Source organism: Neofelis nebulosa, chromosome 1 (genome assembly GCF_028018385.1).
Source record: "Neofelis nebulosa isolate mNeoNeb1 chromosome 1, mNeoNeb1.pri, whole genome shotgun sequence".
In the NCBI taxonomy this organism is placed as follows: domain Eukaryota; kingdom Metazoa; phylum Chordata; class Mammalia; order Carnivora; family Felidae; genus Neofelis; species Neofelis nebulosa.
This window is the reverse complement of record NC_080782.1, coordinates 237,625,906-237,653,118: the sequence shown is the minus strand read 5'-3', so window position 1 is coordinate 237,653,118 and position 27,213 is coordinate 237,625,906. Positions and strand designations below refer to the sequence as shown.

General features: G+C 43.2%; 1 protein-coding gene across 9 annotated transcripts in view; it reads left to right on the top strand.

The window, feature by feature from the left end:
* WASF3 (WASP family member 3) overlaps window positions 1-27,213 on the top strand; it is a 136,091-nt gene that overhangs the window by 45,285 nt on the left and 63,593 nt on the right. For 2 of the 9 annotated variants that reach the window (XM_058689291.1, XM_058689223.1), the window contains exon 2: window positions 15,675-15,771. The gene's annotated coding sequence lies outside the window, so the exon portion shown is untranslated. Of the gene's footprint in view, window positions 1-10,668; window positions 10,918-11,808; window positions 12,022-12,258; window positions 12,377-15,674; window positions 15,772-27,213 lie in introns of those variants that run through there. The other 7 variants (XM_058689270.1, XM_058689243.1, XM_058689284.1 and 4 more) reach the window with 7 other exon arrangements.

Below are 27,213 nucleotides of genomic sequence, written 5' to 3'. Positions count from 1 at the left end.
CAGTTTATACTCATTATTATGGAAATTTGCTTTATTAACGTTTCTTATGAATATGTTTAACATTTTACTGATGAAGCGCTGATACTGTGTCTTAATTTCTGATCCTTAGGCAATCTGTTCCCTTAAGCAGTGGTCTTAAAAACCATTTGATTATGTACTTCATAATAAGAAAATGAGCACAGAGTCCCAATATATGCATACCTTTTTTAAGTTTATTTATTTTGAGAGAGAGAGAGAGATAGAGAGAGACAGTCAGCCTGAGTGGGGGTGGGGGGAGGTCAGAGAGAAAGAGAAGGAGAGGAAGAGAGAGAATCCCAAGCAGGCTCCACACTGTCAGTACAGAGGCAGATGTGGGGCTCGAACTCAAGAACTGTGAGATCATGACCTGAACCAAAATCAGGAGTCAGACGCTTAACTGACTGAGCCCCCTAGGCGCCCCTGCATATCTTACAAATTATAGATATATACGAGGTTATTAAACTGTATTTTTCCCACGTTTTAAGACCTTAAGCATTATAAGATTCATAAAATTTAAAAATTTTTATATTTACCTGAAATTGTCAATAGTGGATATAAATTTATTTCAATTCATTGCTTTGATGACTGTGAAAAAATTTTAAGTTGATTTCTATAGATGTGTTCAGATTATGATTGTATTTGACTCATGTAGCTGACAAGAGGAAGTTACCTAGACAAAGTGTCAACTTTGCCATTTTCTTGTTAGCTGTGAGAAATAAGCCCACTGCTCCAGTCAAAGGAGGGACACAGAGACTTGGAGCACAGTGAAGCAAGGCTTTAATCAATGTTCTTGCAAGAGCAGGTGTCTGATGGACAGGCATGCTCGGGGCAGTTACAGCAGACAATTTATCTCCTAGTATGCAAGTCCCTCCCCTGGGTCCTCATTGGCTGAGCACTACAGAGGCAAGTCCCTACCCTGGTTCCTCATTGGCTGAGCACTACAGGGTTACAGCCTTCCCTGGAAGTCGCCTGTGCCCATGTAAGGCAAAAAGTAGTCTGATTGGAACAAATGTACATTCCTTGAGGTGACACACAGACTCTCAGTCCCTCCTCCCTTTGTTCTTTGGCACGTGCTCATTGCAGAGCCCGTGAATGGAGAGGGGAAGAAGAACCAGGAATCAAAGGGTCTAAGGGTTTGCGACTCCATTGTGTGTGTGTGTGTGTGTGTGTGTGTGTGTGTGTTGGGGGGGTTGTACATATTTCCAGTAGGTTGTAAACCTACTGTTAACTAGACAGCACACCTTTTATTTGGTATTTCTGAAAATAGATCATCTCTCTTCCTACATCAGCTTATTCTTGTGTTAATCAATATTTAATCCTTTTGTTGTTGTTCCAGGAGCCTCTTTTTTTACCCTCCTCTTTCATTTTTGTGAGAATTAGTTTTATTGAAACTGGTTAAAATGACTTGTAATTCCACTTTGCCTGGGCCCCTGTAGACTGAAACCCTGCAGAACATCTCACCTGCCAGTGGCTCTTGGGGCAGGGCTCTCCTTTCCTTATCCAGTAATTGTATACTGTTGGGAGGAAGATGTTCCTCTGCCCTTCAGGATCCTTCTACCTGGACTTAGAATCAAATTGACATGAGACATATTAACAGGAGAAAATCAAATTTAATAGTGTACATAAAAGGGGAATCCACACAGACATGAAATTTTGAAGACAATGAGGCAATGTGAAGCTTCTATGAGCTATGGAGGGGGTAGGGCCTGAGGATACAAAGGAGAGGAGATCATTAGGGGGAAGGTGAGAGGAGCTAAGTTTGGAAAAACAAGTTGCCCTATGATACAGATCAGTTTTTTTTTAGGTAAAGGGGATTCTCCCTTAATAGCTCTCTTCCTGATGCAGGCTCTCCTTTCCAGTGCAATTAAGCAATTGAGGACCAGGGAGAGAGCTTTTCTTGCATCTGCTGGGTTTTGATTACTTTTAACTCAAAATAACGTTTATGCCAAAGTGGCCCATCCTGGGGCAGCCTCCCCCTGACCACCTCCTATAATACCTTGATACATGACCGCTGACCTGTCGTTCACAGGAAGACACGGTGTCTTACATATGTTAACTATGAGTAAGGCTTATTAAGTCCTCTTCTGTCTCCCTATTCATTTTGTGTTTCCATTTCTCCCTGCCCATCGGGGCCCTGCACTTTGTAAATCATTGCCCTAGAAAACTAGAGCCAGTTCTGTATTTGGGGAGCCGCTCTTCCTTTCACATTCTTAGAGCGTTCACTGCCTCTGTTCAGCCAACTTTCCTGTTGATCCTGTTAGAGTAGCTATTCCCCAACCTCCCCCCTGCCCCTGGCAGGCACATCTAGAGCACAGCAGGATCCTTCTGGAAGTCCTAGGGCAAGCCATCTCTGTGTAGTGTCATAGAACGGAAGTGAACAGTCATCCCACGGGATTCAATTCATTTAGGCCAAGTAGGCAAAATATTTCCAAAGGCATCATCTGCTGTAAGTGGGCTGGGAGTTCACCTTGCCTTTGCCACTAAGAAGCTGGTGGTAATATTCAGTTATTCCTACTCTCTGAAAAGTACTCATTTGTTAATTGGGGTTTATACCACCTGCCTTCTCTTTGGGCGCTAATGATTAAGTGATGTGCTAAACGCAGAAGTCCATAGTAGATTTCCCAGGGCTTGAACGGCTTTCGGAGGATTGCTGTAGAGAGATTGTGAAGTTTACCTTTCAGAGCGGAGTGCACGGTAAGGTGAGTGGAATGGAAATTCGATAGCTTTCCATTTCCTGACTTTGCAGTGAGACTCTTATTTAATTTCACATGAAAGGGGGTGGATAGTGGTTAACAGCATCGTCTCTGGAAGCAGAGACTTTTCAGGTGGTAATCTGCACTCCATTATGTGTTGTGTGACCCTTGGGCCATTCCCTTCTCTGTTCCCTAGTTTCCTCATCTGTAAAATGGGGATCATGCTAGCACTTAACCTCATAGGGTTAGCATGAGGATCAAGTGAAAGACACAAGCTTGTAGAGCAGTTGAGCGGCGTGCCTGGCTTATTAGCATTGCAGGCCCAGGAAATGTTAGCTAGCCTGCTTCTCCTTTTTTCCTTTCTAAATGTCCTTGTGTGATACAGTCCTGGCTCACATTTCAGCCCAGCAGAGAATTCAGAATACAAACCCTGACCCAAAAAGATGTTTTCAGTAAGAAACCTCACAGTGTTTATGGGAGCGGGGGTTTTGTTTTGTTGGGTGGTTGGTCTTGGAGGCCAGATGTTTTCAGCTCCTTTCTGCATGAATTTAATCTCCTTGCATTCAAGTCGTCAGCAAAAGAGGAGCAGGGGCACCCTCTCTGAATCACTTACTGCCTCGAACAAGATGCAGGGTCACCATTGCCACCGCTCTGGCGAATCTCGTCAGTTTCCCTTGCAGATTTCTCCACACCTTCCCGCTTCTGTCTGTCTTTCCTTGACTGTTGCAGGAATGTGGTAAATAGCGGATTGCTTCTGTCTTTCCTTGACTGTTGCAGAAATGTGGTAAATAGCGGATTGCTTTCTTGCGGGCAGGGTAGAGACTGTCTGGTTGCAAATTCTTGAGGTTGTGGTAAGGGAGGGCCGTGATGTATTGAAATCATATGATCTCGTTCGTTTAATAATATTGTCTTTTTAGTATCTCTGTTTTTTTCTTTTCAGTATTTTTAGGTACAATAGCTCATTTACTTGCCTTCAGAAGGATTTTAATATTGCTGGCCTCTTTGTTAATAGATTTAAGAGCCATTTGTTTTAAGCATCGAAACTGATGAAAATAGTATTTAATGTCTTCGCACTTGTGACACATGAAAATTGATACCATTATACGTCTTTGGTACCTGGATTACATAGTATTTATTTTAGTAAATTTCCATGGCGTTTCCTTTATTTCTGCAGTTGTGAAGGGAGAAAGTAAAGCTGGATATGAAACTGCCTGAAGTGCATTGTGGTCTCATGTCTGCGGCCTGCCCCTGAATAGGCTGTTGTCACTTTCATTCTCTCTGTCCACTTTATACGTGGAGTCAGTCACGTAACCGTGACCCCTGTGCCAAAAGGCTCTATGGACTTGAGGTCTGCCTTTGGGAGAAGTGGGCTTTTCTCGACTTGGAGAGAAGAGTGATGTCAGCTCTTCGGGATTATGGTGGGTGGTGGAGAGAACAGAACAGAATCTGGATCTTGGCATCTTCATAGCCTTCGGGGTTGACAGATTCCGCTGGCATTTCATGCAGAATTCAAACCTAACAGAAAACTACACAAGTGAAAGAGCTTTTGTTAAGTAAAAAAACCCCCGAGGATTTCAAACATCAGAATACCTACTGCTGGGAATATCCACATTTCCATGCCTTTTCTCTCCGTGTGTAGATTGGCCATCATCTTCACTTGCAGAAATCAAGCAAGGGCTGGATGGGACACAGCCAGTACGTTGGCCACTTGCCACGGGCATCCGCTTTGTCATTTCTAGACAGGTGGGTTAACTACAGTAACTTGAGAATGAGAAAGCGGCACGTCCTCTGCCTTCACAAAAGCCACGGTCTCTGCATTTCCCCTGTGCCATAGCGGCCTAAGTAACCCTGCCCGATTGTGGCGGGGATGCTTCCGCCTCCCTGTTGGAGGACAAGGCCCCGCCAAGTGCGCGACAAGTGCGTTTAGCTTCCTGTAGGAGGTGGTTAGCAGCCACCGCTTACGAAGCATCTCTGCCTCCTTGCTGTATTCTTTGACAGAATGGCTCATCCTCCCCTCGTGCTTCCGGGGGGGGGGGGGAGGGCACTGTTGGCCTTCTTACACATGGGGAGACCGAGGCCCGGAGAGTCACAACTTCCCCAGAGTCCACAGCTTCGGGTGGTGGATCCAGGCACGGAGTGCCAGTCTCCGATGGCCACATCTCTGTTCTTTCCCCTTTGTTGTGCAGCCGCTGGTCCTCAGCGCGTGTTTTCTCCAAGATCACATTGGATGCCACTAATTACATGGTTACTACTTAATTACTAGGAGACAGTTTAATGCTAGAAATATTTTCCGTGGCAATGAGTTACTTTCTAGGTGACTGAAATTTTATATTCATTTCTGGGTGGTGATAATTTCCCCCCCCCCCCCCCCCCAACCCGCCTTGTGTTTGCCTTCTGTCATAAGCTGTGGTATTCTTGTAGTCTGGTCTGCTGGTGAGCCATTCAGCCATTCCCCAGTTACTTTAGATACAGTGTCCATTAGGGTGACCAGAGGCTCAAGGGAATTGAGCATAGACGTGCCGTAAAATGTTACTGCTGTGTTTGTCCGTCTTCTGTGGACGCACAGGGTCCCCGGTGGGTAGAAGTTTATGGACCCATTTGTTATATTGGCTGGTACTATAATTTATCCTGGCGTGGGGGGGGGGGGGTGGGAACGGGGGAAATGACTGAAGGTACTTGTTGAATGGCACGTGAAGTCTTTCTGTCGGGTTTAGTGTTACATAGCCAGCTTGGAAATATATTTGGATTTGGGGATATGTAAAGATTGTCATGGGAATGAAGAAAAAAAAAAAGCCTCTGCAATGCAGTACTTACATCTGCTGTTTCCATCTGATAATGCACAGATTTCCCAAGTACTTTGGTGCGGTTAGGTAAGAATTCTCTTTGTCCAAATGGAAGAGTCAGCATAGTTAATGAAGCCGAATGGTAATCCTGATTTGGTTATGATCTGTTTGGTTTCCAACAGGATGTTGATTGCTGACGGGGCTGCCCTAATGTTTAGGATGAGTTTGAAGAGGAAGGATATAAGGTCAAGGGGAGTGAAGAGTCACTGCCGCGGGTACCCGTGTTACTTTCGTCTTTCTCTCGAAATAGCTGTGGACATGCCGAATCCAGGTGCAAACTAAAGATAAAAAATAAGGCAATATCCCTCTCCTGACCGCTCATACATAGGAGGCTCAGCAGGTCCCTGTGTAGGGGCCTGCACGGTATCTGTGGCAGTGGGTTTGCTGTGGTTGATAGGATGGGTTCGAAAGTCAGGGTCAGGAGAACCCAGGCGGGGCTGGAACTTAGGAATCCTGGCGTGAACAGAAAGCAGGTGAATATGGAAATCAAGGCAGGTCACATCAAGGAGATAAAAAACCCAGACAGGCAGCCGGTGAATCAGGACCTCAGGAGCTTATGAAACTGAGCAGTCAGTCGGAAACCAGGGCAGTTTATAGTTACAGGAGAGCAGAAGAGACTCAAACCTGTTCAAGAGGAGAGCAGCTTTAATCACTGTTAAGAAAGCCTCTTTTTTTATTTATTTATGGTGGCCTGGGAACGGCTTCTGGGATTTTCTAATCTAGTTGCAAGTGATGCTGTAGTTGGGAAGTAGGAGAAGAGAGACTTTGTCTACTCGATGATTCTTTGATAGGTAGTGCGATAAAAAATAGTTCAGTGTCTGCCCTTTATGTACATGATTCTAGACACTAAGAAATACAAGATTCTCGAGGGGATCTTAACGGAGTTGAGAAGACAACAGGTGGATCCCAAGGTCAACCACAATGGGAAGTAGATGTGTTGGGGAATACCCGGGTAGTACTCTCCTTGAACTTTGTTGGAGTTGGGGGGAAGGGGTGACCTGGCAAGGCTGGGGCGGGGGAGGGTCCAGGAAGCCTGGTGAAGGTAACAGAGTGTGTCCTTGCAGGAGCTGAGTTTGGAATACAAAGTGGGATTAAAGGTGAGGAGGATGGGGGTGAGCGGCCCTCCCACCTTCATGTGCTGTGTCAGTTTTTGAACTGGTTCCCTAATTTGTAAAATGGAAGTAATTCCTACCTTTCCCGTTTGCGTGAGGGTTATTGTGGAGATTATGTATATGACGTGATTCATGTGAAAGCACTTTGTAAATGGCACCATGGGTTCAAATGTAGGTTGTTATTAATAATTGCCATTTGTGGGGTGCCTGGGTGGCTCAGTCGGTTAAGCGTCCCAACTCTTGATTTCGGCTCAGGTCACGATCTCACGGTTCGTGAAATTGAGCCCCATGTGTTGCTGACAGCACGGGGGCCAGCTGGGGATTCTCTCTCTCTTCTCTCTCTGCCTCTTCCCTGCTCGCACGTGCTCTGTCTCTCTCAAAATAAATAAATAAACATTTAAAAAAAATAATTGCCATTTGTAGTAGGAGAGCCTGTTGGAACACGGTTGGGCTTTGTTTCAATTCATTTATCACATGTAAATGACATTGCATTCTTCAATCAAAGGTGTTTCATGAAGGTCATGATTAAATGTAAAGGGAAAGGAGCTGTTTTTAAGCAAGGTTAGTTTATGTCTGAGATTTCATGTTAAGCTTATAAATGCATAATTAATATTGAAAATTAATGTTTAATGTGCATCTGAAGTGTTTTACGTTTTTGGTTAATAAAAAGAGGAGATATATTTCAAGAGTAAGTTACTGAGCTGTGAAAAAATAGAAGTCCATTTAGTAGCAAAATTACATGATGCTTCTCATTCTACATTCTGAAACAGACTATTTTTAGCATCTCTTTGAATCAGTGATGAATTCCAATTACAGGATCCAGTAATTAAAGCAGAGAAAAATATATAACATCGTTTAGGCAAGAAAATCTTTCACTTGAGTTGGATCTGTTTCAAGTTTTAAGCCATTATGTTCAGGGGCCTCCCCGGAATCATTGATTTGTCATCTTTGTGGGGTCACAAGCAACAGGAAAAGTGCCAGAACATCAGCCAAGGACAAAGTGTCCCACTTTTAAGAAAAGGAGTTTAAAAAATTCTGCGATTCTGGGATGTCTCAGCGGGTGCGTGTGTTGTGTCTCTGTTGTCCGCAGAATTCCGGAAGAAAACTTCAGGGACCCCTCGGCCTCACCCTGTTTTCCCTCCCTCCTATGGTCAGCCCACTCCCCGACCAGGACCTCTGTCCCTCTGTCCCCTGCATCTGTCCTGCCTGCTCCTTTCTTCCTTCCAATCTCTGGCTGCTTCTGAGTGTCTCGAAAGAAAACGGCATGATGGTACCACTCCACATTTGTATTTAATGGTTGTAGATTGTCCCATAATGTTGCCAAACAGCTTTTAAAAAGCTTGTTCCTAGTCAGCAATCTTTCCTCAAGCCGGAAGCCTTATTTTATCTCCAGCCAGTTATTATTTATCTTTATATGCCCCTTGCACAAAAGCTCATTAACCATTTGGCTGAATTGAAACGCGTGTTCTGTTGACCCCAATTCTCCTCTTTGCTTGGGTAAAGCCCAGCACTGAAGGTGGTGACCCACGGGGACAATACAGGGTCACTAGACACAAGCAAGTCCAACTTTCCCGGTCAAAGTAGGTCAGGAAGAGGCATCGCGATTTTTTTTTTTTTCTTTTAACCTAGGCATTCAAGAAAATTCACTTATTTGGCAAATGATTTTTGAGTGTGGGCCGTGTGCCAAGCACTGAGCTAGGTCCTAAGAATTTTAAAATGAAAATGAAAAAATGTTCATAGTGAAGAGTTCAGTTAGGGGTCAAAAGTGTTGGGGCTCACAGGTGGCTGTCTGGGGCCAGACCTCTCTGCCATGAGCATTAAAAACATGACAAATTGAAAATAAAAAAAACTTAACATTTGCATTAGGCAGAAATGTCATACAACTCGATAATCCGTTTTTCCCCTTTGAAATCAGATGCTGTTTATCGTGAATTTCTGAACATTTCAACCTCGAAATTCTTTTTTTTTTTTTTTTAAACTCCTGTTTTTTAATGTTTGTTTATTTTTGAGAGAGTGAGAGACCAGGGGAGGAGCAGAAGGAGAGGGAGACACAGAATCCGAAGCAGGCTCCAGGCCCCAAGCTGCCAGAACAGAGCCTGACACGGGGCTCGAACTCAGGAGCTGTGAGATCATGACCTGAGCCCAAGTCGGACACTTAACAGACTGAGTGACCCAGGTGCCCCTCATATTTTTCTTAATCCTGTTTGCACATCTCCTTAAATAATTATTTTATAAAATGTCTATAGTTGGTAAGTTTCATAAGGCTTTTATGTCTTAACATCATTTTAAAAAATTTTTTTAACGTTTATTTATTTTTGAAGGAGAAAGAGACAAGAGCACAAGTGAGGGAGGGGAAGAGAGAGAGGAAGACACAGAATCCGAATTAGGCTCCAGGCTCCGAGCTGTCGGCACCGACCCCTACGCGGGGTTCGAGCGGGGCTCAAGCTCACAAAACGGTGAGATCATGACCTGAGCCGAAGTCGGACGCCCAACTGCCTGGGCTACCCGGGTGCCCCTGAATCTCTAAATTCTTTGATCTCCTGGCGGCTCGGTGCATTCTGTTGTGATAATTGTAGTTCAGGAAGTTTAAGCCCAAATAACCTGCCTGGAGTCTTGGAGTGTGTGAGTGGGGAAGTCGGTTGGAGTCAATTCCGGCTTGAGAGCACCCCCTGCACCCTGGCATCCTGCATGGCGCCTCTGGTTGGTGGGGGTGGAGAAGGGAGAAGGGAGAAGGGGACGCTACCGGGAAGCCGAAAGATGCTTTGCAGGGGGCCCTGAGTCGGCCCAGTAGGAGAGCCAGTAACCGTGGAGAGGCAGGTGTGAAGAAAGGCAGGGGTGGACGGGTCGGGGCCCCATCGCAACTTGAGAGACGTGGAGGAGGTCACCTGCCAATGGGCTGCCTGGGAATCGAGCTCCGGAGGGGTGGGCCAGTCCTGAGCAGGAGTGTGCCCGGCGTGGCGGCGGCATCCGGAAGAGAAAACCGGTGGAGCAGACTGGCAGGCTGGCCGCCTTAAGGGGAGGGGTGTGCTGCCTCCCTCGGGCGGCATCTGGTGTGTGGTGTTCTGGGCACTGCACCTCCCGAAGCACCGGCCAGAGGGCCCCTGGGAGAGGCTGGAGGGACTGGAGCAGTTAACTGTCCCCTCCGATGCTTGGAAGCTGGCAGAGCTGCGGGTGTGGTAGCCTCTGCCTGGGCTCGCCGGGCGGAGCAGAGCATTGGTTCGCGGTTAGGAAGATGCAAGCTTCAACCGAATAGAAAGAAGGCCTCGGGGGCGCCTGGCTGGCTCAGTCCGTTGAGCATCCGGCTTCGGCTCAGGTCACGATCTCGCGGCTCGTGAGTCCGAGCCCCGCGTGGGGCCCTGTGCTCACAGCTCGGAGCCCGGAGCCTCCTTCTGCGTCTCCCTCTCTCTCTGTCCTGCCCACCCCCCCGCCCCACTTGTGCTGTGTCTCTGTCTCTCAAAAATAAATAAATGTTAAAAAAAAAAAAAAAAAAAAGAAAGAAAGCCTCATGTCAAGTAGTGTTTCTTAATGCGTGGGGTTACGAAGTCATGGCTTCCCTCTCCCTCAGCAACGTTCTAGTAGATGCGTTCACATGGGGGGGGCGGTGCTCTGGACCCCTTCTAACGCTTGCCTGGGAGTTTCCCATAGCTTCCCTGGAGACGGGCAGGCAGATGCATACTTTTTATTTTGTGAGGAAGCTCTGGATCTGCTGCTCAGGATCCTGACTTCCTCATGATGTCCTGACGCTCCAGCGATGATACGGCATTTATCTTTATATTCCCTTTGCATAGTCTGTGCATCTCAGAAGACAGTAATCAGTCTCGTGGTGTCACTTTGAGCCCCAGGCGGATTTGAAGGCTTTTCTTGTCTATCGCAGCTGGCACTAGCCTTCTCTTCTCTCATAGCGTGTCACCCGTATCTCTCTTGCCACTTGGCATTTTGAACTTGCGGTGTGGTGTCTTGCCGTGTACGGCCTCACCTTCATCTGACTCATGGCTGTGTTTCTCATGCACAGTAGGAAGAGAGTAAATGTTTGGTTGGATCGATGAGTGGTTGATGTGACCCCGATCTTTATCGGGGCTATTCGGTTCCTTGACCATCGTTAGCCCAGAGGTGTGGGCCCGCTGTGGATCTCTGCAGAAGTCATGCTGTATCAGGAATTGATCACTCCTCGTGGTTTCCTGGGTAGTTACGCTGTTCGTTAAGTGAAGGGGAAGAAGATGCTGTCTCACGACCCTCGTATTTAGGTCTGGGGTAAGTCCTTTCTAAATGAACAGATTACTCAAAACCGGGCAAAGTTTTCATCTGCGCTCATCGTTAACGTGGTTTTGTTAATTAACGAATGACAGTGAACCTAGCAGAGAGTGCGATACACGTAGGTGTTCGGTGGATGGCAGTCGGCTACAGTTATTTTTGTTTTACTCATAGCAATATCTCTTGTGCGGCTTGTTTCACATTTTTTGTGTTTATTTGCTCTTCCCCCCCCAGATCAAGCTTTCCGGGGGCCAAGACCTTGTCTTGTTACTTAACGTTTTCGCTCTCCCTTCTGCAAAAGAGCCCACTAATACTTTGAATTGAATTGTGGGGCCAGCCAAGCGTGTCCCTGTTGGCTCTGATTTCAGAGACGTAGGACTGTTGTGGCGCTGGGACTTGGGGCACAGGTATCCAGCCCGAGGGGCCAACAAGAACGAGGGGACGCACAAGACTTCTGTGTTAACCGTGTTGTTACACATACGATTCTAGCTAAAAACACTCATAATAGACATTCTGATGAGATCTGTTTCTCTGAAGCTAACAGAGGCTACCGGTTCTCAGGTGCCCAACAGTCTTGTAAATAGAACTTTGTATGTGAGTGGTTATGAACATGGATGACGTGATCTCATGGAGAGGGAGGAACGTCGAACTGGAGTCTGCTTAATAAGGTAGCACGGGAAAATGCAGCAGGGAAACAGCTATCTGGAACACGCATGGGTATTGTATACCTGCCAGCTTCTCATTTCTGGAAAACTGGAATTCGGAAGCTTAAGAGGGATGGCAAGGACCAAAATAGTAAACAAATCCTAGTACAATCAGATTAGGATAATATTGGCGGATTAACGTTAGTCATTTGGACACAACCTGTTCTCAGGTTTCTGAACAGTATCTGTTTTCGTGTCACAGAGTTATTTATCTCATATTGACTTGGATGTTGTGGATAGCTACGATAAAAGGGCATGTTCCTAGGGACAGCTTTATTATCATTGACCTTTTAAAATGCTCCGTGGGACAAAATGAGGTGTTTCGTGAGATAAATTCAATCCTTTCCCCCAGCAGAGTATAGAGGAATGTAAACTGAATGTCAGCTGAACTGCGTAGGAGGTGAGCGGACTGTAATATATTTGTAATGACCTGAACTCATCATAAAGCTGTTTGGTCCCCTCCTTCTCCCCACTTCTTTCTGTTTTTAGAAAAGGACACATTTTACGAGACAGTTATTTATCCTGGCTTGATTATCCTGGGTCTGGGATTATTCCCCAAGTTATGACTTGCTGTAATTTCATGATACCATTTTTCTTTCTTCTTTTTCTCTTTTTGTTTTGTTTTTTTATACTGAAGAGCATAAGGAATTTTAATTTAGCAGTATTTCAAGAATTAGACTGAGGTTTGGAGACAGCATGAGTGCATTTTGATATCACCATACTGAAAGCAGTATTTGAAACCTGAAGGAGCAAGGGTAGGTACCTCTTTGATGGGATCTTAAAGGGAGGAGTCCTTCAAGGTCACCCTGTTCCTCTTTTCATTTGCTGGTTCGTTCACCTATTCAACAAATATCTGAGTGTCTGTATGTCTTTCTCTTGGTATTCCTTTCCCCAGATACTGATGGTAACCCCTCAACTCAGTATCTCAAGCCTGAAGTGTTAAGAGCTGCACTGTTGAAGCCGTTAGCTGCTAGCCACGTGTTGCTGTTTAAGTTTGGTTAAAATGAAATAAAATGACAAATTCAGATTCTCAGCCACACTCACCACATTTCAGGTGCCCCATCAAGTGCTCTATGTGTGGCTGGAGGCTGCCATATTGGGTGGTGTTCATCTACAGGACGTTTCCGTCATTGTGGGGGGTTAAGCTGGACCGTGCTGTCTTAGCAGCCCTTGACTCTGCCTTCCGAGAGACATCCCAGCATCCCTTCTGCTTCGTCGCCTGATACCTATGTTTGTCAAGTTCGTTCCCTTTAAAAAATTCTCCTATCTTATTACTTCAGGTCCGCATCATCTGTCATCTGGATTAAGGCACCTGTGTTACCAGGGCTGCGGTGTCTTCCTGCCGCTCCCTGCCTTGCGCTTTCTTAATACCATGTGTATATCTTGATCGCATGGAATGCCAATTCCTTTCTTGTGCAGTTTTCTTCTGGTGGACCAAGAGGTTCTTGGGGTTGCGGGATTGGGCTTTGATCTTCCCGGGGTGGGGACACACAGTGCCTAACACGTTACTACAACAGATAACTGTTCATTGAGCAGCTAGAGGGCTGAATGGATTGGTGAAGGAGGCTGTTGCATTCTGAAGGCTAGGCACAGTTGGGCTGCATGGAAGATAGAAAAGGGCGATCATACTGGGGGGCCATCATGGGCGCAGGCCCATTGGGCAGAAATTAAAGAACAACTGTGCTCCTAGACTGTCGCCACAGAGAGGCAAGCATTTTCAGTACCACTTAGAGCTTAACCATGGGACATAAATAGAATTTGAATTCTGGTGTTGCATATAAATGTGTTTCCCTGCGCTTGCTAATACGACACCTCTAAGTAGAGGTGCTGGCTTTCACGCTTAATAACCTTAAACGGTAGCTTCCGAGGAGTTAAAGATAGGCTCTCCTGTAAAATTAAGCAACACACTCACAAAGCCCAGTTGATTCTTCAAGACTTTTAGGGTTCCCGACTTAGGTTAGACATGGTAGCTGCAGAAGAAGAAAGAAAACTGCATGTGTGCGTGTTCAAAAGGAGGCTGTCCCCTACCGCAGTTCAAAAGAGTGACTGCAGCCAGACAGAACTGTCCTGAGCCCGCTGCTTCCAAGCTGGGTCATCCTGGGCACGTCGCCTTCTGGTCCTCGGTTTCCTCATTTTTTGATGGAGATGGATGTTACCTGCCTTGTGAGGATAAGTTAAAATACCGTGTGACACGTGAGCGCTGTGCTGAATCCTGAGTAAACCATTCACCAAGTGATAGCTAATAGCAGATTAATAGTTACGTAGCATTTCACGCAAATGGGAAAATTCACGGTTGTTTCCCAAAGGAAGAATTCACACGTGATTGCGCTCATGCAGGAAACATGCATAGGGGACACTTTCCTTCCCACTTAGCTAGGTAGAACCATCTCTAAAGTGAAGCGCGTGGTTACTTTGAGAATCATGCAAGTAAGATGATCTGGCAGAGGTAAAGTTTGGCCTGGATACTCAGAAACCTAGGCGTAATTCTCCGCGTTTGGAAATAAGGTGATCGCCAGTGGAAACTGCTTGGGAAAAACTCACTTTTCTCTTTCATTCTGCATAATCAAGAGCATGCCGTACAGCTGCTCCTAAGGAAGGAGAAGAAAATCATGTGCTGCTTTTAATTTTAAGTAAGCAAACCAGTGGGACGTGTCTAAATGAGAGTATCATTGAACGATCTCTCTATTTTCCCGCTTTCAAAGCAGTGGTGACAGTCTCAACTGGGAGGACTCCGCTGGCCGACAGATCATTCATGCACATCCAGAGAATCCTCTTTAGTGGATTTCAAGTTGCTTTCCTCCCACTCAGACATTGCACACTGCTCCTTCCCTGTGCCTACATGACCTTTGCCTGGCCTCACTCCTCCTGAGGACTCTTTGTCCTCGGAGAAGCTGTTTGATGATATGCTCCACTCCCTTCTGGACTCGCTCTTGCTTTCATGTGACTATCTTATTGTGGCATAATTATCGGTATGTATTGGCCTCTGTGAGTTCTTTGACGAGCATTTCTGTATCTGCAGTGTTTTTAATTTTTTTTTTCAACATTTATTTGCTTATTTTTGAGGGACAGAGAGAGACAGAGCATGAGCAGGGGAGGGGCAGAGAGGGAGACCCAGAATCCGAAGCAGGCTCCAGGCTCCGAGCTGTTGGCACAGAGCCCGACACGGGGCTCGAACTCACGAACCGCGAGATCATGACCCGAGCCGAAGTCGGAAGCTCAACCCGACTGAGCCACCCAGGCACCCCTGTATCTGCAGTGTTTAAAGGGACACTTACTCATACAAAATGCTTCGTAAAGTTTTGCTGAATGAATCAATAATGATATTCACTAACTTTTTCTTCTGTGTGTTGTTCCTAAGTAAACCATAACTCTTGTTTGGGTGGGAAACTATACCATACATACTTACTGCTACCTCCTGGCTCTAGCACATTGATAATAAACAATATTAGACTGTTCTGTAGTCTTACGGCTCTGAATATCCATTATCCTGGAAACACTTTCTAGACTCGATTGAGCAAGTATTAAATTTGTGTTGTTACTATTTTATTCCCATACATTCTAGTAAAGTATTATAGGTGACCACCAGGATTTCTATTGAATTTAAATATTTTTGTGTGAAAAATTAATACAAGTGCTTTTATATGAGAGAGTTCTTGTGTGAATCATCCGTGTTCAGTTCATTGTAGGCATTAACAAAACCTTAAATGTATGTGTGCAGAGCCTATGAACTGAGCGGTTCAGTTGAATAGACTTGTAATATACTTGGCTTTTTGTTTTTCTGCCCTGTAGCTATTCACTGTGATTTCTTGAAGTTAATTTCAGAGTTTATTCCAGGATAGGGAGTTGGAATTATTCAGGAACTCACATACCTTATTAGCTCCTTGCTTAAACTCATTAAAAAAAAAAAAAAAAAACACAGAAAAAACAAAACCTAGTTCTGGGAGTAGCACTCCCTTGATGAAATTGTTGACATGTGAAATTGAAATTTAAAACTTTCTCGAAGACTTGAATGCATTTTACTTACTGTTATTTAATTTTTTTTTTTTTTTTTAGTTTTAATTCTGATTGCTGTACCATTGATATCTGAGCCAAAGTGGTGATGCGACTACCTGAGGGACATTTCTGCAACCCGTAAGTCAACACTTACACGGTAAGAATGTGTGCCTCTTACGCTTAAAGCCATTTAATTTCTGTAACATTATAGTTTAGAATTTTAATTTAAAATAGAATAGTATAAAAGCCATTTAATTTCTGTAACATTATAGTTTAGAATTTTAATTTAAAATAGAATAGTATAAAAGCCATTTAATTTCTGTAACATTATAGTTTAGAATTTTAATTTAAAATAGATTAGTATAAAATAGTCTAAGATTTTAACATATTAACTATTAATGTATATTAACATAAAAATTAACAGCAGATAATATTTTGGCGCTTTAGATCCTAATCAACAGTTGGATTTGAAAGAGAAAAATATAACTTGGTCTATCAATTTCATGTTAATTTTTGTGTGAAAAACACACTGCTATATAGTTTATGACTAAACTGGGGTCTCACTTTCCTCCCTACATGTTTTGCCCGTTTACTTGTTATTTCCTGGGGTTTAACCAGTTCTTTATTATCTGAATCTTGTTAATAATGAATGGATAGGAGATGTCAAGATAATCAAACCGAAACCTAGTTGGCATTTACCACAACTTACTTTGAACTAAAGTGGTGTTGATTCTAACGGTGGCTAAAATGAGGTTTTGAATTATTTAGGGATTTAAATGATCTGTATTCCTCTATCTTCAAGGGATAATTCAAGAGGAATGAGACACGGCCAACCAGGAAGGAGAGTTACTCCTTTGAGCTGCATTTTCCTTGTACTGAGTGTCTGTAATTTGTTTTATAGAGTTGTAAAAAGCAAATGAGATGATCTATGTGAAACTGTCCTTTTCTTCCTTTTTTTTTGGAAGGGTAGGGGGAGAATAACAAAAAGTCTTGATTTTGACGTGGGATTTAGAGAGAACACAGTGCTCTTCTATCCTCTAAGTTTTTTTAATGTTTATTTTTGAGAGAGAGAGAGAGAGAGAGAGAGAGAGCGCGAGCGAGTGGGGGAGGGGCAGAGAGAGAGAGAGAGAGAGGGAGAGAGAGACACACACACACACACACACACACAGAATCTGAAGCAGGCTCCAGGCTCTGAGCTGTCAGCACAGAGCCCAACACAGGGCTTAAACTCATGAACTGCAAGATCATGACCTGAGCCAAAGTAGGATGCTTAAAAAACGTAGGATGCTTTTTTTTTTTTTTTTTTTTTTTTTTAATGTTGCTCTTCATATCCTTTAGAGGAAAGGGTACTGGAAGACCCGATCTCCAGTTTGGTCTCAGTTTGACTCTGGGCATGTCGTTTCATTAATTTACAATCAGAAAATTGAATTTGATTTCCATACTTTCACCTCACAGGTGACTTCTCACGAGTATGTCTGTGTTTTTTGACTGCAATGAAACTAAGCTGGAAATCAGTATCAGCTTATCTGTGAAATCTCCAAGTATTTTGAAATTAAATACCACATTCTAAAAATCCCATGGGTCAAAGAGGAAGTTGCAAAGGAAATTAGAAAATATTTTGAACTGAAGCACCTGGGTGACTCAGTCGGTTAAGTGTCTGACTTCAGCTCAGGTCATGATCTCATCTCATGGTTGGTGAGTCTGAGCCCTGGATTGGGCCCTGTGCTGACAGTACAGAGCCCGCTTTGGATCTCCTGTCCCCCCGCTCTCTCTGCTCCTTCTTCACTGGTTCTCTCTCTGTATCTCAAAATAAAAATAAACTTAAAGAAAATATTTTGAATTGAGTGAAAATGAAAATACAACACATCTAAATTTATGGGATGCACCTAAAACAGTACTTCTAGGGGAAATTCACAGTGCTAAAGGCTTCTGTTGGGAAACAGAAGTTTTAAAACAAAAATCTAAGCCTTCACCTTACAAAATTAGAAGGCAAAGAGCAAATTAAATGCAGAACAAGCAGAGAAGATACGAAAGATAAGAGCAGAATTCATTGAAACAGAAAACAGAAAAACTAATCAGTGAAACCAAAAGCTGTTTATTTGTTTTTTTTTTTTTAATGAGATCAATAAAATTGATAAACTTGTAGTTTTTCTCTCAGGAAAAAAGAGAGAGAAGGCAGAAATTTCTGATATCAGAAGAGAGAGACCATCAATGTAGATTCTACAAAAGGAAGTTAAAGAGAATATTATGAGCCACTTAATATATTTGATTATTTAGATAAATGGACATACTTCCTCAGAGACACAAGGTACTTAACCTTACTCAAGAAGCAGCAGATAATCTGCATAGCTCTTTATTCAAGAAATGGAATTTGTAGTTAAAAACCCTCCCCCTGGGGCGCCTGGGTGGCGCCGTCGGTTAAGCGTCCGACTTCAGCCAGGTCACGATCTCGCGGTCCGTGAGTTCGAGCCCCGCGTCAGGCTCTGGGCTGACGGCTCGGAGCCTGGAGCCTGTTTCCGATTCTGTGTCTCCCTCTCTCTCTGCCCCTCCCCCGTTCATGCTCTGTCTCTGTCTGTCCCAAAAATAAATAAAAAACATTAAAAAAAAATTAAAAAAAAATAAAAAAATAAAAAAATAAAAACCCTCCCCCAGAAAGAAAGCTGTACGCCCAAATGGTCTACTGGTGAATTGTACCAACCTATTAAGAAAGAAATAATACCAATTATATACAAAATCTTTAGAAAATAGAAGGAATGGAACACTGATTTATTTTATGAGGCCGTTATTACTCGGATATAAAAAACAAAGACATTTCTCAACAAAATATTAGCAAATTGATTAAAGTTTATATAAAAAAGATGATACATCATGCCAAAGTACCATTTATTCCAGAAATGCAGGATTGGTTCTTCATTTGAAAATCCGTCATATAATTCACAGTATCAAGAAATTAAGCAGAATTTTTTAAACCTGTATAACCATCTTAATAGATACAGAAAGAGCATTTGATACTATTTATCATTTATTCACGATAAAAACTCAGAACAGTAGAAATAGAAGGGAGCTTTTTCTTTTTTTTTTTTAATTTTTTTTTTTTTCAACGTTTTTTTATTTATTTTTGGGACAGAGAGAGACAGAGCATGAACGGGGGAGGGGCAGAGAGAGAGGGAGACACAGAATCGGAAACAGGCTCCAGGCTCCGAGCCATCAGCCCAGAGCCTGACGCGGGGCTCGAACTCACGGACCGTGAGATCGTGACCTGGCTGAAGTCGGACGCTTAACCGACTGCGCCACCCAGGCGCCCCAGAAGGGAGCTTTTTCAAGTTGATAAAGGTGTCTGTGAAAGACCTACAGCTAAGAATCATAATTATTGATGAAAGACTTCATGTTTTTGCCTGATTTTAGCTCACTCACCGTTCTTTTTTTTTTTTTTTTTTTTTTTTTTTTTATTTATTTTTGGGACAGAGAGAGACAGAGCATGAACGGGGGAGGGGCAGAGAGAGAGGGAGACACAGAATCGGAAACAGGCTCCAGGCTCCGAGCCATCAGCCCAGAGCCTGACGCGGGGCTCGAACTCACGGACCGCGAGATCGTGACCTGGCTGAAGTCGGACGCCTGACCGACTGCGCCACCCAGGCGCCCCTCACTCACCGTTCTTACTCAGAATTGTCCTAGTCAGTGCAGTAAAGCAAAATCAAAAACAAAAACACACACATATATATCCATATCCATATACACATATATATACACACACACATATGTGTATATATAATATGTATTATATATAATATATGTAATACATATATAATATAGGTGAAAAATAGATAAAACATATATGTATAAATATATATATGAAAAAAATACATCTATATGAAAAATTAAGGTCTTATGGCAAGGGACCTGAGAAATGAGCTTCTAGCCTTCTAGCCTCTGATACAGGGAAGGGGACAGAGGAGGTGGGAATAAATGTTAATACCAGTAGATGGTATTTATTACATTTTGGTTTCTGTGATCACGATGTAAAAATCATAAGAACAAGGCCACATTTATATGACTTGTGGTTTTAAGTTACTGTTTTCTCTGGAGTCAAAAGTCAGCATAATCTGTTGAGGGAGCTGTGGTTCAGCATTTTCTTCTTTCTGTTAATCTAGCCAGAAAGCTTTGTGTAGTACTTGAAAGTTATGCCTTGGTTTCACCTTCATTACATAACTTACTCTTTGGTTTAACGAAAAAGACTGACACAGTACTAAGATGTTCTCTTAAATTCTAAGAGGGCATATAGAATTACTTGTTGAATCCGTTACAACTATCATATATCTTTGGATGAGTTAAAATTATTTTGTATGCTTGTTGTACATATCTTAGAATTTGTTGACATGTTTTGCATAATAACGTAAGCCACATATTACGCCTGTTGATTTCTGTTAAGTAATTTCCATATACATACTTTTATGATGGGTGGCAGTTAAGAATCGAGGGAACCCTGAGTCCTTGTCCCATCTGCCTGTTGGCAGACCATTGTATGGCAAGACATTGTGTCTGTGGATGGTGTTACTGGAATCATTTCTAAGTCTCTTGCAATCAAATAGTTTCTCAGCCTTAGTGGAATGCTTATAAATGTAAACAAATATTTAATAACTGCGTGCATTTCCATTTTAGGTACAGTTGACCCTTGAATGGTGCAACGGTTAGGGGCGCTGACTTCTGCACAAATCCACATACAACTTTTGATTCCGCGCCCCCCCCCCCCCCCAGAAAAAAACTTAACTACTGGTAGTCTTGACTAGAAGCCTTCCCAATGATATAAATAGGTGATTAACATATATTTTGTATATTATATGTATTAGATACCGTATTCTTACAATAAAGTAAGTTAGAGAAAAAATGTTATTAAGAAAATCATAAGGAAGAGAAAATACATTTACAGTAGTGCACTATATTAATTGAAAAAAATCCACTTATAGGTGGACTATGCCATTCGAACCCATGCTGTCCAAAGGTCAGCTGTACATGTTATCGGCCATATCAGTTGGCATGGCAGAGTGGCATAGTAGAGGGAGTGTAAGTTTAGGAGTTAACAGAAAAATTTGGGGTTCAGATGCTAAAAACATACAGGCTCTACGCTTTTGAGCAAAATCCACTTCAATCCTTGATCCCCATTTCCCTCCTCTGTAGAAGGAGGATAATCTTGACGAGCTGCTTGAAAATATTAAAAATAATACCCAGAGCTTCTAGCAGACAGTGGGTGCTCAAACGGTGATGCTAACAGAGGATCTTACTTGCAGAAATGTTATAAGACTTCGGTATCTGACAGAGCTGGTTTTGAATTGGATTGGAAGAATTAATATTTAAAAAATGCCTATACTACACAAAGCATTGCACAGATGCAGTGCAATCCCTATCAAAATTCCAATGGTATTTTTCACAGAAACAGAACCTGATTTTAAAATTTTCGTGGAACCGTGAAAGATCCTGGATAAGCCAAAGCAGTCTTGAGAAAGAGGAGGAAAGCTGGAGGCATCACGCTCCCTGATTTCAAGCTATATTGGAAAGTGATCGTATTTGAAACATTATGGCACTGGTATAAAAGCAGACACACAGATCAATGGAAAAGAAGAGAGAGCCTGAAAATAAATCCAGACATATGTGGTCAATTTATGACAGAGGAGCCAAGAATATTCAATGGGACAGTCTCTTCAATTAATGGTGCTGGGAAAACCGAACAGCTACATGCAAAACAATGAAACTGGCCCGCTGCGTCTACAGCATACACCAAACTTAGCTCAAAGTGGATTAAAGACTTAAATGTAAGACCCAAATCCGTAGAAGTTCTAACAAGAAAGTATAGGTGGTCTCGGCGATGAGTTTTTGGACCTGAACTTCAAAAGCAAGGGCAACAAAAGCAAAAATAAACAAGTGGGACTACATCACACTAAAAAGCTTCTGCACAGCAAAGGAGATCATCAAGAAAACGAAAAGGCACATCACTGAATGGGAGAAAATGTTTGCAACTCCTGTCTCCGATAAGGGGTTCATATTCAGGATATATATAAAAAAGCCATACAACTCAATAGTAAGAAAAATCTGGCAAAAAAAGGACAGAAGATCTGAACAGATAGTTTTTCAAAGAAGACACCTGGATGGGCAAGCAGGTATGTGAAAAGATGTCCAATATCACTGATCAGGGGAACGCGTATCAAAACCGTAATGAGCTAGCCCCTCACACCTATTACAGTGGCTGTTATCAGAAAGACAGGATGAGGTGAGGATACAGAAAAGAAGGAACTCTTGTGCACTGCTGGTGGGAACGTAAATTGGGGCAACCACTATGAAAAGCAGTATGGAGGTTCCTCAAAAAGTTACAAGTAGAACTCCCATATGATTCAGCAGTTCCACTTCTGAATATTTATCCGACAAAAACGAAAACACTAATTTGAAAAGGTATCTGTACCCCCATGTCATTGCATTTTCGATAGTCAAGATATGCAGACAGCTTACGTGTCCATCAGTGGATGAATGGATAAAGAAGATGTGATATATGGAAACCAGAATGGAATATTCAGCCATAAACAATAATAAAACATTACCATTTCTAAGTACATGAATGGACCTTGAGGACATTATGCTAAGTGAGATAAATCAGAGAAAGACAGATACTGTATGATTTCACTTATATGTGGAATTAAAAAACAAAAACAGGGGCGCCTGGGTGGCATGTTGGTTGAGCATCGACTTTGGCTCAGGTCATGATCTCCCAGTTCACGAGTTCGAGCCCCGTGTCGGGCTCTGTGTCGACAGCTCAGGGCCTGGAGCCTGCTTCATTCAGATTCTGTGTCTCACTCTCTCTCCCCTGTTCACGCTGCTCTATCCTTCTCTTTCTCTCTCTCTCAAAAATAAATAAATATTAAAAAAAAAAAAAAAAAAACACCCAGGGTTATAGATGCAGAGAGCAGATTGGTAGTTGCCAGAGGTGAAAGGTCAAGGGTGGGGGAAAATGGGTGAAGGGTTCACAAGGTGCAGACTTCCAAATATAAAATAAGTCCTGGGAATGTAATGTACAGCACGGTGACTATAGTTAGAATATTGTATTGCATATTTGAAAGCGGTCAAAACAGAGTAGATCTTAAAAGTCCCCATTACAAGAAAAAAAAATGTTGTAATTATATATGGCGACGGATGTTACCTTATTGTGATGATTATTTTACAGTATATGTAAATTTCAAATCACTGCGTTGTACACCTGAAACTAATACAGTTGACCCTTGAACACAGGGGTTCAAGGTTAGGGGTGCCGACCCCCCAACGCAGTAAAAAAATCTGCATATATAACTTTTGACTGTCCAGAAACTTTACTAATAGCCTGTTGTGGATTGGAAGCCTTACTGATAACATAAACAGTTGATTAACACATACTTTGTATGTTGTATGTATTAGGTAACTGTATTCTTATAATAAAGGAAGCAAGAGAAAAGTCAGTGTTACTAGGAAAATCATAAGGAGAGAAAGTACGTTTACAACACTATACCATATTTATAAACAAACAAAACCGTGTATAACTGCGCAGTTCAAACCTGTGTCGTCCAAGGGTCAACTAACTATATAATGTTATAGCTCAATTAAAAAAAAGAAAAAAGACTGGCATTTGACAGAATCCTTTTTTCTTTACTTTGCTTTTTCCTTTTGGTTTTGAATTTAAGTTCTTCTGCTTGCTTTTCAAGCCTTGATCTCTTTTTCTTTTAGTTGGGCACAGTACCAGCCTGTAAAGTGGTAGAGTGGACATAAATGACATAATGCATACAAATGCTTACGTACGCAAACGTTCCCATTTGTCATCTGTAACCGGTTCACTACCATTAGCCTTTTGACTTGGTTTCTTTGGTTGGTTTTTTATAAAGTTACCCCAAAACCCTGCCTGCTCCTTTTGACGGCGCTCGTGACTTACTTGCTGGAATACGTTCCAAAGAATGAAGTTGATAGGTTGCCAGATTTGATGGTTGGAGACCAGGTGCCTAGGTTGCAGATTTCAGAAGTTTTACTATCTCGTATTTCTCTGAATGCTTTCATGGCCCAAACGATTGGGAATAGTTAACTAAAAGAGCCATTTAATTGTTCTTAATTTTCTTTCATGAGCACAGTTTCCAGTTGCCAAAACTACTGCCGTCAGGATGCTTTTGTTTCTAAAAACCCAGGAACTCATGGTTAGTACCATGTATGCTAAGGAACAGTTGGTAGGTTCTACAGCTTTATTGCTGTTTTAATTTTATCTCACTTTATTGTGTTCATTCATGTGAAATTACCAACATTTTGGCTGTTAAGACCAGCAAGAGTGGTGATTTCATACGGTTCAACGTGCTGTTTCGGGGTAAGGTGACAATGTGTGCAATTGGCAAATTCCCTAATTTTGTAGCTTATAATTTGTTGTTGCCTCTAAAAACGTAAGTTTTAATTCATTTGGATTCTGTAAATTTGTTTGGTGAAGGTCATTCTCACATGCAGAAGACGAAGGTAGAGAAAAGTGGTAACTTGTTTCTTAACAACAAAAAAGGAGATGCTAATTTTTGAGGAGACTTTAAATTTATGGTTAACTGGATCATTAGAAGCAAAAACTAGGGGTGCCTGGGTGGTTCAGTCGGTTAAGCATCCGACTCTTGATTTTGGCTCAGGTCATGATCTCAGGGTCATGAGATCGAACCCCGAGTTGGGCGTTGTGCTGGATGGGCAAGGCTCTTGCTTCTCTCTCCCTCTCGCTCTGCCCCTCCCCAACTAGCATACACACACACATGTGCTCTCTCTCAAAAAAAAAAAAAAAAATCTAAACCTTGAGGTCACAGGTGATACCAGGTAAATTCTGAGTACCTCAAAATTTTTCTTGAATTTAAAAAAAAAAACCTATTTATTTTGGGGAGAGCGCAAGTGGAGGAGGGGCAGAGAGAGGGGGACAGAGGATCCGAAGCAGGTTCTGTGCCGACAGGCTTGACGGGAGCGAGCCAGATGTGGGGCTCGAACTCAACTAACCGTGAGATCATGACCTGAGCCACCCAGGCGCCCCCTTCTTGAGTTTTAAAAAATTCTTTGACATCAGCACCGTTCAGAAAGTCATGTCTTTGGCAAGTGAGAAAATGCTGTTGATGGTTTTAGCTTCTGAGTGTTTATTGACGTAGTTTATGTTATTAAAACAAGGCTAATTTCGCTTAACTTTTTTAACATTGTGTTTATAAAATGTGTGTAGGTCGCCTGTTGATTACACCTTGAATAAGGAGCTGGCGATTTTGGTTTGTTTGAAAGAGCATTAACGTAACAGGTACTTCACATGGGTTATAGGTTATAGTATCATGCTAAATAGCGTATGAGCACGTCATGTTCACCACAGTGTGGTACTGATAAATGGCTTCTTCCTCTTGCTGTCCAATTAAAGTGAAAAGGAGGTGGTTAAAGGTAGTTAGTTGGTCAAGTGAGCATTTATTTGCTGAAGAGGAACAATATCTAGGGGCGCCTGGGTGGCTCAGCTGGTTAAGCGTCCGACACTTGATCTCAGGGCTCAGGGAATGATCTCATGGTTTGTGAGGTCGCCTCACCCCGGGCTCTGTGCTGAGCGCGGAGCCTGCCTGGGATTCTCTGTCTCCTTCTTTGTCTGCCCCTCACCCCCTCGGAAAATAAATTAATAAACTTAAAAAAAAGATAGGCATAGTATCCAGTGTTTGCATTCCGCTTTATGGTTTTCAGCGCGTCTTCAGCTGGGCCTTCTCATCGCAGCCCTTTCAGGCCACCGGGCAGATGTTCTGGCTGCTGTGTGTTAACTAAGGACTTGGGTGTAGTCGGGTTTCAGTGACTCCCACAGGCCTCTCTGCTCCTGAGGAACTGGGGCTTCTGCTCGTGTGGCTTGTTTGGCTGTGCTGGAGAGAGAGGCCCCTGGAAGAGAGGCAGCCGTGCTCAGACTGTGGCACACTCCCTGATGAGGTTGGTGAGGCAGATTCCCTTCAGGTGAAGGAATTCTGTAGGAGAAGAACTTTCCTTAGGGAACTGAGCTCATTTCTGTTTATTATGCCACTAACCGGCCCTTTGTAAATACTCTTGGAGCGGTGGCCTACCTGCTAAATTTATCGCTTATGTCTGTTTCTTCTGCCGTGATGTTTAGTCCTGTGTCTGTGGCCAACAATAGAGTTGTCTCTACTAGGCCGTCATGTTAGAACCTAAGCGGTGAAAAAATATTCAGTGATCTCCCAATTAGTTTTCCGCCCTTATCTCTTGTTCGCCTCCACTGATTGATTTTGTAACCGGTTGTATCGAGGCGCAATTGACATACGGTAAACTATGCACATTTAAAATGTACAGTCTGATAAGTTCTGACATGTGCACACACCCATGAAACCACCACCCCCAGCAAGAAAGTGAATCTACCATTACCCACACAACTCTCCTCGTGCCCCTGGTCATCCCTCCCTCCTGTCCGTCCCCAGCCTCCAGGCCACCACTGATCTGCTTTCTGTCACTGTAGGTTAGCTTGCGTTTCCTAGAACGTTATTGTGAAGGAAGAACACTCCTCCGTGTGTCTCCTGTATTATAAATTCCTCACCACAGCACCACCTCACTTCTGACGATAGACGTGTGGGTTTTCCACACATCAGGCAACTTGACCACAGCAGCTGGGTGTCCTGCAGTTTAACTCGTTTATTTCCCTGGAGACCGCATCGGATCCTGCAGATGACAGGTTCTGTCCCACAAGACTTCCCCCCCCCCCCCCCCGCTCCCCCCATCTGCCCAATTTCAGTCTCAAGCCCAGAATGTTCCCTGTGCTTCCAACCGACTGGCTGTAAATTGGGGGTTCCCATGCCCCCACTTCTTGGGTTTTATTAATTAGCTTGAGTGGCTTATAGAACTCAGGACACCAGTTCACTTAGTAGATGACTAGTTTATTATGAGAGAGACTCAAGGATGTGGTTGAACAGCCACAGGCCCGGCAGAACACAGGAGCTTCTGTCCTCATGGAGTTTGGGCTGTGCCACTCGCCAGTACATGAATGCATCCTGGTTCACCGACCTGGAAGGTCGCTGGATCGTGTCCTTTTGGGTCTTTATGGAGGTTGATTACCTAGGGACAGTTGGTTAAATCACTGGCTCCTGGTGACTGAACTCAAGCCTCTCCTTTTTCCCCAAAGCTAGTGGCTGGGACTGAAAGTTCTAACCCTCTAATCACATGGTTGGTTTCCCTGGCAACCGGCTCCCACCCTTCTGACAGTAGGAGTGTCTTTCCCAAAGTCACCTGGCGAGGTTGAGAGGGATTTGTTATGAATATCAAAATTACAGCTCTTCTGACTTAGGAAATTCCAAGGATTTTAGGAGCTCTGTACCAGAAATGAGGATGAAAACCAAATATAGATCTCTTACTATAAATCACAGTATCATCGGCCCCTGGGTGGCTCAGTCATTTAAGCATCCAACTCTTCTTTTTGGCTCGGATTATGATCCCAGGGTCATGGGATCGAGCCCCATGTGGGACTCTGTGCTGACAGCATGGAGCCTGCTTGGGAGTTTCTCTCTCCCTCTCTCTCTCTGCCCCTCCCCACCTCAAAATAAATAAACTTAAAAAAACATATTTTTTA